The 12,517-nt window shown below is 41.6% G+C and overlaps 1 protein-coding gene across 1 annotated transcript in view; it reads right to left on the bottom strand.

Annotated features, from left to right (window-relative positions):
- Positions 1-8,266, bottom strand: part of spdl1 (spindle apparatus coiled-coil protein 1) — a 33,884-nt gene extending 25,618 nt beyond the window's left edge. Inside the window, exon 1 of the mRNA XM_043708626.2 lies at positions 8,145-8,266. The gene's annotated coding sequence lies outside the window, so the exon portion shown is untranslated. The remainder of the gene's footprint in view (positions 1-8,144) is intronic.
- Positions 8,267-12,517: the final 4,251 nt, after the last annotated feature.

Genomic DNA, 12,517 nt, shown 5'->3' with positions numbered 1-12,517 from the left:
TCACTGGAGGTCTCAGTGAACATATTTAAACATCATTACTGCACTATGCTATTACACACAGTGCTTCTTGAGTATGCAGTTTAAAAACAACTGTGCTCATGCATTTCTATTTACATAAAATACAGGGCCTAGGACATGCTGTTGTCACAGCAACGATTTGCATGCTCAACCTTCAGGCCGCCTACTTTCTGAAGAAATTACTGTTCCAACGAATTATCTTCAGAAAATGAATTTTACACAGTCACATCATTTCCAGTTGCTCCAGAATTATAACTCTTGATATTTTAAAACAAAATACAATTAAAATTAATGCACAATGCAGCTAAAAATAAATTTAACATGGGGAAACAGTATACTTTGTTAAGGTGGCAGATTAATGACTTCTCATCAGTTTCTGCATTTTAATTGAGCCCTGCAATTCATGGAAACTATTTTCCTTGAAAAACTCCATCATTAATAATCTCCTGTAATCAGTCAAAAAATGACACCTGTCCATTAAACACTGCGCAACAGAGATTTAAGACAACATTAGGAGACTCCTAACTTGATGTTTATTCACTAGTATATTTTCACGTGAGAACTGAGTGGCAGCTCCTTAACTTGCTGATGGAAAAATTCAACCACTACTTAAATGGTTACAAGAAGCAAAATAATTATTTTGTAACTAAAGATTTGAGAGATTAGCAATCATCTAATTTAAAATAAAATTAGATGTCTCATGCATAAAGTATCACCAAGCAGATACATCAGCCAAGCTTGATGATTATCTTGCCGGAAAAGAAAATTAATTTTAACAACTGACTGGAAATATTTGTTTGTGCAGGACAACATCCTTATTGGAGATTTAAAGTAAACAGATGTTGCACTAAAGGATTTTGCACAACTTTACATCCTAAGTGACCAATCAAAATGGAAAAACATATGCAGCCCACGTGCTGTGCTTTTACAAGAGTTGCTGACCAAAACATCACAGCAAGTCCTCCAGAGTGAAGGAAGGGTTAAATTTAGATTGCATGGGAATACAGGCATAGGAGGAGGCCATTTAAGCCCAACTTGCAATCTAATAAACCTTAACTACACTCCCTCCAGGGCAATGTATATTTAAGGTCTGGTTCCCAGAATTACTGACAGACCATCTAACCAGATACTTGTGTAATTATAGATTCCCCACAGTGTGGAAACAGGCCCTTCGGCCTAATAGATCCACACTGACCCTCCAAAGAGCAAGCCACCTTGACCCGTTCCCCCTACATTTACTCTTCACTATTGCACCTAACCTACACATCCCTGAACATTATGGGCAATTCAGCTTGGCCAATTCACCTAAACCGGAGCACCCGGAGGGAACCCACGGAGAATGTGCAAACTCCACACAGAATCACCCGAGGCTGAAATTGAACCCAGGTCCCTGGCACTGTGAGGCAGCAGTGCTAACCATGGAGCCACCCTTAATCAGCTGAATTATGAGCTCTTTATCATAGCACAGCATCACCAGGGTCTGAGCCCAAGTTGCAGAGGGCAGCGCAGTGGCTCAGTGGTTAGCACTACTGCCTCATAGCGCCAGGGACCCAGGTTAGATTCCAGCATCAGACAACTGTCTGTGTGGAGTTTGCATGTTCTCCCTGTGCGTGCATGGATTTCCTCCGGGTGCTCTGGTTTCCTCTCAGTCCAAATATGTGCAGGTCAGGTGAATTGGCAATGATAAATTGTCCATAATGTTAGGTGCATTTGCCAGGGGTAAATGGATCTGGGTGGGTTACTCTTTGGATGGTCGATGGGGACTTGTTGGGCTGAAGGGCCTGTTTCCACACTGTAGGGAATCTAATCTTGCAGGCCTATTCTTTTCTTCTTTCTGCTGTAGCAACTCTATTATATTTCAGTGGCACTGCTTAACTTATTTGGCACACACTAATTTTTTTTCCCATTCTTCATCTTTTTATGTGCAAGTTCAACATAGTCATTCCCACCTCTACATATAATATTTGCTACGCTTTCAATACATCTGTGAGATCTCAGATAATCTTTCACATATATTGGATTGACTAGGTTGACTTAAGTCACTTAACATATGAATGCCTTTGGAACACAGGCAATTTTTTGGCCTGTCCTCCCTCTAAAATAAGCATAATGTCTACTTTCCAATCCCTTTCTACCCTCAACCTGTTGCATCCTTTATGGAGGCTGACTCATTGTATATCCAGTACTTTCTATTTCATCTCGAACAAAAAGAAGCATTTAGAAACTACAGTTAATTCAATCTCTTCTTCACAATTGTATGCAAACTGCAAAGCAAAATTTCAATCATGTTACTACTTAATAAAATAGTGCAACTTAACAGAAGGGGAATAAAATCAAACATCAGAGCTCTTGCTGACCTTTTAAATAATAGTTGGCGAGTTTTTTTTATTGTTGAAGAAATAAGGAGGATACAAATAGATCAGAGGTGACATATTAGAGTCATAGAGATGTACGGCATGGAAACAGACCCTTCGGTCCAACACATCCATGCCGACCAGATATCCCAACCCAATCTAGTCCCACCTGCCAGCGCCCGGCCCATATTCCGCCAAACCCTTCCTATTCATTTACCCATCCAAATGTCTCTCTCTCTCTCCTGCACTGTCATCACTATGTGCTTCCTTTGTCTGCTCTTCTCCCTTTTAAACTGCTGTTGTTTTGACTTTTTTTTCCCAAAGTTCCAAAACAATGCAACAGCATATAAACAGTAATTGCTGCTCCTGGAATTCGAGGAAATCACCTCCAACACCTAAAATACCTCAAAAAAAAAAGGAGCAGCGCTTACAGCCAGAAATTTTTCCCGTCCTCCATCTTGGATTACCCCAGTTTAAGATCCTTATTAATTACTTGCTGATACAAATACAGAAAGAGCAACTAGAAATACATCTAGCTCGTTCATAGACAAAATTCATTATTTAAATGGCCCTGTGTGCAAAGGCAGCTACAACACTAATTTACAATTGTAACAGAGTAAAGGTTGCCATCAACAGTTCCAAGTTAAAAAAAGGGATGCAAGTAATCAGTTTCGTACCGTATGAAAACTACAGGGCTGCAGTTATACTGAGCATCGAACACGCATTCAACAGCAGTGGTTATTTATACTGGCCACGTGTGAAATTTTAAACAAGGCTAAATCATGGCTTAAAAAAAAGTACTCCAACACCTGTAATCTTTAGCATCAATAATTGGACAGATCTTACTAAAAACATTAAAACCAATTTCAAGGTGTACCTGCAGATGTTTAATTTCTAAAAATCCATTGAAAAAGGTTCAGCCACTGCATGTTAAATGTTTACCATTGATTGCAGAAGCCAGTAAATCTGACTCACAGACCCTTACACAGGCATGTCAAAATTCAAACATTTATTCAATCATTCTTGGGATGCAAATGTTGTTGGCTAGCATTCATTGCCCCTCTCTAATTGTTCTCAAGATAGTAATGAGCCACTGCCCTCAAACTTTGCAGTTGAGTAAATGCAGACAGTGCGATTAGGCAGGAAATTCCAGGATTTTAATCCAGGGACAATGAAGGAACAGTAATATCATTAAGACAGGAGGGTGTTTGACTCAAACCTGTAGCCTTTGTTCATCTAAGTAGTAAGAAATTATGTGCACAAACAGTACTGTCAAAGGAGCCTTGTTGAGCTCCCATAGTGCATCTTTAGATGTTAAAACACATGATACAGCAACCAGCAGTAAAGGAATTGAACACAATGTGGTGAATGGGATGTTAATCAACTCAGCTGCTTTGTCATGGATGATGTTGAGCATAATTGTTGTAGAAGCTGTACTCATCCAAGCTGTACAGTATTCAATCAAACTCCTGACTTGAGCTTTGTAGATGGTGGCCATGACTTGGTGCCGGACTGGGATGGACAGAGTTAAAAAAAAAAAATCACACAACACCAGATAATAGTCCAACGGGTTTATTTGGAAGCACTAGCTTTCAAAGATAGTGGACAGGCTTTAGGGAATTAGAAGAGTTACTCGACAATTCCCAGGATCTGATCGGCATTTTTAGCTACAATATCTATTTGGCTGGTCGAGGTAAGCTTCTTATCAGTGGTAATTCCCAAGACTTTGATAGTGGGGAATTCAGCAACAATAATGCTGTTGAATGGCATGGGAAGGTAGTTTGATCCTGTTGTCAAAGATGCTCATTGCTTGGCACATATGGTACACCACACATGTTTCTTGCCAGTTATTGGTGCAAGTTTGAATGTTGCTTTTGTATTGCTGCACAAGATAACATACTGCTTCAACATCTAAGATTTGCAAATGATGTTGAACAATACCCAGTCATTAACAAGCAATGGCACTTCTGACCTTCTTCTGATAAGGCCATTTATGAAGCACCTTAGGACACTACCATGAGGAACTACTGGGTTCTTCTGGCACAATGGCAATGTCCTCAACTGAGCTCGGAGGTCTAGGTTCAAATCAACTAAGCGCAAGTGAGGATTGCAGATGCTAGAGATTAGAGTCAAGAGTGTGGTGCTGGAAAAGCACAGGTCAGGCAGCATCAGAGGAGCAGGAAAATTGACATTTCGGGCAAAAGCCCTTCTTGATGAAGGGTTTTTGCCTGAAATGTCACTTTACCTGCTCCTCGGATGCTGCCTGACCTGCTGTGCTTTTCCAGCACCACACTCTGGGCCTAGGTTCAAGTCCCACTTGGGTGTTACAGCACATTGGTAATGTCCCTCTGTTCGAGTCAGAAAACTGGGTTCAAGTTGCATCTGCTTGACAAATGAGCAAAACATCTCTGAACAAGACGATTATAACTATCTATTCTGAGGAACCCCTGCAGTGAAGTTCTAGGGCTGGGATGATTAGTCTCTGTACCATCTTGCTTTGTCCAGTATGACTCTATTAAGTAAAGTTACCTAACTCCACCCCCAATTTGTTAGCAAGGGGCTCTTAAATGTGAAACGTTACCTCGATACAGAAAGCAGACACTTCAACTTCAGCTTGCAATTCTACTGTTTGCCCATATTTGGGTCAAGGGTGTAATGATATCTGGTGCCCAGTGATCTTGGTAAAACACAAACGGAGTATTACTGAGGAAGCTATTTGAGTAAATGTACGGTCAACAACAATCATCACTTTGTTGATAAGTATAGCTAGATGAGGGTGGTACAGCACCTTCTCCTCAGTTATTTATTAAAATTGCCCACCATGTGAAGAAATCAACCCTTTTTTCTGTATGCCTTGTAACTGGCAGCTGAGGAGTGGTTAGCTGGAGATTGTAAATTCAGGACAGAAGCTGTTCCAATATTGTTTTGCATTTTAGACAGCTATAGGGCTGTGAGCAAAGTCCTGGCAGTTGGCTGGTGTAGGTGAGAGTTGGTCTTGAAGTAAAGGTAAGTCCTGGAGCATCTCAGTGCAGTTGGGTTTGGAGATCAAGGCTCAGAGTTCATTTCTGAAGACATTCTCTAGTTCTGGAAGAGTCGTCATACTTGACTTTTAACTGTTTTGCTTTTCACAGATGCTGCTAAATCAAGTAATTTCTCCACCAATCTGTAGCTCTGAACAGTTGAAACAATCAGGAACTGAAAAGGTGATGGATGGTCATCGACTCTGTTGCTGGGCCAAAGCAGGAACAGAGCTTTGATAGCTGTGACTCAGTGATCCCGGTCATATCTACTTTGATGTACCAGGATATTAGTTAGACCATATGACCACAATAAATAGAAACAAGAGTATGTTGCTCAACCTGTTCAGTCTCAAGTCTGCTCCACCACTCATTGCTGTTCCAACATTTCTCACCTCCACTTTCCAGCCTTTTCCCCATAACCCTTGATTCTTCAACTGATCACAAATCCATCTCAGCCTTAAAATACACAAGGTCTCTGCCGCCACTCTGCCTATGGCAAATACTTCCAAAGACTCAACCCTTGGAGAGAAGAAATTCCTCATCTCAGTCATAAAATGGTATTCCATTGTTCTTTGTCTATGCCCTCTGGTCCTAGACTCTTCCACGAGAGGGAAAAAATCCTCTCTGCATTTATCCTGTCAAGCCCCTTAAGAATCCTATATGTTTCAATGAGATCGCAAAATATGTGTTAAACCCTTCTAATTTCCTTACTCCCCAATACCATCTTCCCGGATTCATTTCGACTTCATTCTTCGTTTTACATATTTAAAATAAACTCTTAATTAGTTTTATATACCTCGCTAGCTTTTCCTCAGTTTACTTTCTTTATTTTTTTCACCCCCAAAAACTGAGATATCACTGACTTTAGACTCCTTATATACTTTTTGTCTCTAACTTCCTTGGTTAGCCATGGTTGGTTTAACCCACTCTTAGGATCTTTTCTCCTTATGGGTCTTATTGAGGGTCATGAATTACCTCCTTAAAATGCCCGCTACTGCTTGCATACTATCATTCCTGCCCAGTTCACTTTAGCTAACAACCATTTCATTGTCATTTAAGTTAAATGATAGTTATTTGCAACCTAATTTTCTCATTCTCAAATTGAATATTCACTTCTCATGTTATGACCACTACTTCCTAAGGGATCTTTTACTTGGAGGTATTGGCCTCATTACCCATTACCAGAACCAACATAGCCTGCTCCATGACATATTGCTCTAGGAAACCACCCCTGATGCACTTGGAGTTTGTTGCTGCAGCTACCTTTTCCAACATGAAGATAACAGACACCCATAATTATTGCTATAGTATTTTACATGCTTCTATTATTTGTTGATGTACAGCCTTTCACAGAGTTGCTACCTTTTCAGGGTCTGCACACCATTCCTTAAATGTCTTCTTTCCCTTGCTGCTTTTATCTTCACCCAAATGGATTCTATATCATCCAAACCTTCATCACCGCTCAACTGTTGTCATTTAATTTATTAACATTTTTCCATTCTCTTATCCTTCTGAAAGATCAAGAATGTTAACTTCGCATTTTTGATCTCTTTGTTACCATACTCCCATAATCATCAAGATTTGTGCCTTCAGATCATATTTTATTCCAAAGGCTTGTGCATTAGGGTACAAAGCCTTACGTTTGTTCTATTGAGTTTTTCTACACTTTAATGATTTCTTCTTACAACATGGCATTTGCACATCTTGTCCCTTCCATCTGTGTTCTGGTAACAATCAACCCCATCACTAAACTCCACCAAGTACGACTACGTCATGTTGTTGTTATGCGAGGTTGGGAAGTGGAGGTGGTCTCAAGAGCAAGCAAGTTTGTCCTACAGCAAAGTGGAAGCAACTGTTGCCAATTTTAATGATATTTTCTCATACTGGCTGGTGATGGGAATCCGCCGAAGTCTTTAAAAGGAAAAAAAAAGCATTTCCAAAAGACCAATTTAACTATGTTGAAAACAGGTCTGCTCAATTTAGCTGAAGAAATCGAATTTTCTAAATGCGGCTGACGGAGGACAACAAATTTGGAACAACAAATCACGCAGTTCTAAAAAGATACGTATTGACATGACAAGTAACATCAAGCACGCAAGACAGCAAATAAGATTACATGTCATTGGTGACCTGAATGGGTATTCGTCTGCTGCGCCTGTAGCAATCTTGCTTAGACAGTTTATGCACTTAATTTGCGCCCGACTCAGTTTCTCCCATAATCCGCAATGCAGTTTAATCTGACACCATTTCAAATGCAGTTTGAAACAAAAGTAAATGGCAGCTATGTGGTGACCTCCTCTTGTCAGCCTCTATTCCTCGCTAATGGAAATTGACAAATTATTGTTTCCCAGCTCACACAAAAAAAAAACACATGTCACCGCCTGGTTGGAAGAACATCACTGGCTATGTTAAATCCTTGCAATTTGCAATTAAGAAGCATAAATTTAAAAAATGAAAAATATGATAAAATGAAGGTACAACGGATGCAGGCAATGGTGCAAGCTTGCTAAGGGGGAAGGGGGACTTGCTGCGCCGGTCATTCGGAGCCGATGGCAGTGCGCGCGGAGATAGACCGTGCATCCCATTCGGCTGTGGGTTCCCTTGGCAACCCCCGCCGCGGCCGTATAAAAGGCCTTGCCCAGCTGCCGAAAGCAACAGAAGCCGCATCCGGCGATTGTACGAGCGGTTCGAGGTTGACCGCGACCAGCAACCCCCACGCCCTCCAAAAACATTTAAAAGATATGATGTTTACCCTTCTCCAAAGTTACGATTTCCTCGGTGCTATCTGAACTCCTCCGCTCCCCCCCTTTTACGCTTTGCAAACACGATATCACGCTCCCACTCTTTCTCCCGGCTCCTTGTCCACTCCGTCTCCAACCGTCCCGCCCCTCGATGCAGTTTGAACACGGCACGCGCCCACACAGCCAGCCAATCGCGTCGCTGCGCTCCCGCTCCCAACGGCCGCCAGCGCCCCGCCCCGCCCCGCCCCCTCCCCGAGGTCTGATGGGAGTTGTAGTCCGTCAGTGGCTGATACACTGCGGGAATTGAATAAACATGAAGAAGTGAAATAGATCAACCGATTCGTATTGCCAAAGCCCATCGTGTTCTTCGTAAGTAATAATAACCCTGTAGGAAAGGAGGAGCCAATTAACAAATAACAAACCATATGACCCATTGTCGTGATGTTGACTGAAGGATAAATACCAATGATGAGGAGGTGCCAGTGTTGGATAGGGCTGGACAAAGTTTAAAAATCACACAACACTAAGTTATAGTCCAACAGGTTTATCTGGTGGTACAAGCTTTCGGAGTGCTGCTCCTTCATCAGATAGCTAGTGGAGTAGGATCATAGGTCACAGAATTTAGAGCAAAAGCTCAAGGTAGACTACAGAGATGAAAGAATACAATTGCAATACTCTACCAAGGGAAATAGTGTGAACTAAAGAGCAGTGCAGAATTTCAAAAAGACATAGATTGGTGAATTAGAACATAGAACAATACAGCGCAGAACAGGCCCTACGGCCCTCAATGTTGCGCCGGCCTGTGAATTATTCTCAACTCGTCCCCTACACTATCCCAAAATCATCCATGTGCTTATCTAAGGATTGTTTAAATCTCCCTAATGTGGCTGAGTTGACTACCTTAAGCAGGTAGGGCATTTCATGCCCTTACCACTCTCTGTATAAAGAACCTGCCTGTGACATCTGTCTTAAATCTATCACCCCTTAATTTGTAGTTATGCCTCCTTGTACATGCTGATATCATCATCCTAGGAAAAAGACTTTCACTGTCTGCCCTATCTAATCTTCTGATCATCTTGTATGTCTCTATCAAAACCCCTCTTAGCCTTCTTCTTGCCAATGACAACAGATTCAAGTCTCTTAGCCTTTCCTCATAAGACCAGGCAACATCCTGGTAAATCTCCTCTGCACCTTTTCCAATGCTTCCACATCCTTCCCAAAATATGGGGACCAGAACTGTACACAATATTCCAAGTGTGGCTGCACCAGCGTTTTGTTCAGTTGCAGCATGATATTGCGGCTCGGTAACTCAATCCCACCATGGATGAAACCTAACACACCGTATGCCTTCTTAACAGCATTATCCACCTGGTGGCAACTTTCAGGGATCTATGTACATGGACTCCAAGATCCCTCTGCACATCCACACTACCAAGAATCTTTCCATTGACCCAGTACTCTGCCTTCCTGTTATTCTTTCCAAAGTGCATCACCTCACATTTAGTTGTATTGAACTCCATTTGCCACCTCTCAGCACAATTCTGCAGTTTATCCAAGTCCCCCTGCAACCTGTAACATTCTTCCACACTGTCCACTACTCCACCGACCTTAGCGTCGTCTGCAAATTTACTAATCCGTGCACCTATGCCTGTGTCTAAGTCATTTATAAAGATGACAAACAGCAGTGGTCCCAAAACAGACCCTTGTGGCACACCACTAGTAACCGGATTCCAGGCTGAATATTTTCCATCAACCACCACTTGCTGCATTCTTTCAGAAAGCCAGTTTCTAATCCAAAGATGTGCAGGTTAGGTGAATTGGCCATGCTAAATTGCCCGTAGTGTTAGGTGAGGGGGTAAATGTAGGGGAATGGGTCTGGGTGGATTGCTCTTCGGATGGTCGGTGTGGACTTGTTGCCGAAGGGCCTGTTTCCACACTGTAAGTAATCTAATTTAATCTAATCTAATCTAATCTAATCCAAACTGCTAAATCACCCTCAATTTCATGCCTCTGCATTTTCTCCAATTGAGAAGACAATGAACACAAAAAGACAAACCAAAAAAGATACAATTCTAAAGGGTTGCACTGGAAAAACAGCAGGTCAGACAGTATCTGAGGAGTAGGAGAGTATCCTATGATTCTATTCCACTAGCTACCTGACAAAGAAGCAGTGCTCTCAAAAATCTTGTACTTCCAAATGAACCTGTTGAACTTGGTGTTATGTGATTTTTAACTTTGATAAATACCAAGGCATGAGACAACAGCTCTCATTGTTTTCAACGGTGCCACAGAATTTTTAATGTTTATCTGAGGGGGCAGCTAGACCCAAGACAGACATCACTTACAATCATGTTACTTTCACTGTAGTTACAGCAGTCCCGCTTAGACCAAACCATGTTTCATGCAAGTTTAACATGACCTCCTTGCTTTTGTGCTGCATGTCCCTATTAGTGAATCCTGAATTGCTGAATGTTTTATTAACTATTCAAAACTTGTGCAGCTACCTTCCACTGTTTGCTGTATGCACTCAGGTCCAACAGCTCTGCAATCTCTTCAGAATTCAGAGAAATTGAGGTCCGCAGATGCTGGAGAGTCAGAGTCGAAAAGGGTGGCACAGGAAAAGCATAGTAAATCAGGCAACATCCGAGGTGCAGGAGAGTGATTCCTGATGAAGGTCTTATGCCCGAAATGTCGACTCTCCTGCTCCTTGGGTGCTCTCTGACCTTTTCCAGCTCAACCCCTTTAGAGTTGTATTTTTTTGGTTTAATATCATCTTTTTGTGTACTTTGTCTCCTCAATCCACCAATCAATATCTTTTTGAAATTCTGCACTGCTCCTTAGTTCACACTATTTCCCTTGGTAGGGTATTGAAATTGTATTCTTGCATCTCTGTAGTCTACCTTGAGGTCAATGATTTGATTTATTGGATTTATCAATTGTCATGTGTATTCTGTTACAAAATGCATTGAAAAGTGTTGTACAGTGTTGCCACTCTCAGACACCATCTTAAAACGCAGAAAAATAAACCAAAACATGGAATATAAAGGGAGAAAAATGAAGAAATAAAGAAAAAGTGCTCAACTTTACAATCCTTCTTGTTTAAGTGCTCTGTCCTGGGCCATGGGATTGGTGGCCAGGGGCTAGTTGTCTTTGTTGTGCCACCACTGGTGGAACGAAAGTCGCCATTCTTTGGTTTCATCTTGTCCCCACCGAAGCCCTTGCCAATATGTATTTAATGGAACGCACCAATGCAGACGCCACTAATGTCAGTGGATACATCATTGACCTTAACTCTGCTTTGCCAGCACCACAAATCTGCTTCAGCCCCATCTCGCCGTTGCAGCCACTGCTGATGCCATCAGGTCTCGTAATGGACCCAATGTTGCCTCTGCTGCCATCTCCATGAATCTGCACCAGATGCAGTTGCTACTGGGAAGTCAATCTGATCTCTAATGCAGCAGCAATGAATTGGCACTAGGAATGCCTTTATTTGGAACCAACGTACCTCTGATGCCGCCGCCACGAATCCGTGCTCCTGGGCCTACTCAAGACTGCGCTGCGCTGCTCAGCCCACTTACCGCTGTCGATGTTATCGCCATGACCAAGCTCTTCAACAGGAAGTACTTTTAATTCTGACTCAACTTATTTTAGCCAGCAGTGGGAATAGGGCATTGATATTGGTCTTAGCACCACTGAAAAGCAAAATGAACTAGAGTTCTTTTTCATGGTTAATGTTCAATAACCCTGCATATGTCAGGTTGCAGGATCAGGCTTAGTTCTGGTACCTAATTACCTTGAGTAGAAGAGTATACTTGACTCAAAATGTTAACTATTTTTCACCCTCCACAGATTCTGCTAGATTTCCTGAGTTTCTCCAGCATCATCCGTGCTTGTTCCTTCCAGTACCCTTTTGGCTTGCACAATTAAAAATAAGTAAGATATGCAAGCTCATGCTGTTTGCAAAAGTATCAATCACAGCAGAATCGTCAGCTAAAAAGACTTATCATATTTACATTTATGCCATTCAGGATTTCAAAGATTTGGTTTAGGTCTGTTTCATATCTGTCTTTAGTCTTTCTATTGAATAAGATATAAATTTAGCTTTGAACTTCTGTTCAGTTGGAGCCTTTAATCCTAAAATGAATGTCTTTCTTCCATAAACTGTTTAAAGACATAAATAAGTGCTTAATGATAGGCAACCAAACATCACAGCAAATAAATTGATAATATGGCCTCATCAATGACATACATGATGCCATTGCCTCGCTTCCCAAATATGGCTAAATTAGGCTCTTCTGAGAGGCAAGCTCTTAATAGAGCATCAGAAGCTCACGGTATATAACAAGAACACAGAAGGGTCTGCTTTTAAACAAAACAGATATAC

This window comes from Chiloscyllium plagiosum, unplaced genomic scaffold, assembly GCF_037043375.1.
Source record: "Chiloscyllium plagiosum isolate Xiang-an unplaced genomic scaffold, Cpla_swu_hap1 HiC_scaffold_14, whole genome shotgun sequence".
Lineage (NCBI taxonomy): Eukaryota > Metazoa > Chordata > Chondrichthyes > Orectolobiformes > Hemiscylliidae > Chiloscyllium > Chiloscyllium plagiosum.
The sequence above is the reverse complement of the archived record's forward strand: the minus strand, read 5'-3'. Positions and strand labels throughout refer to the sequence as shown.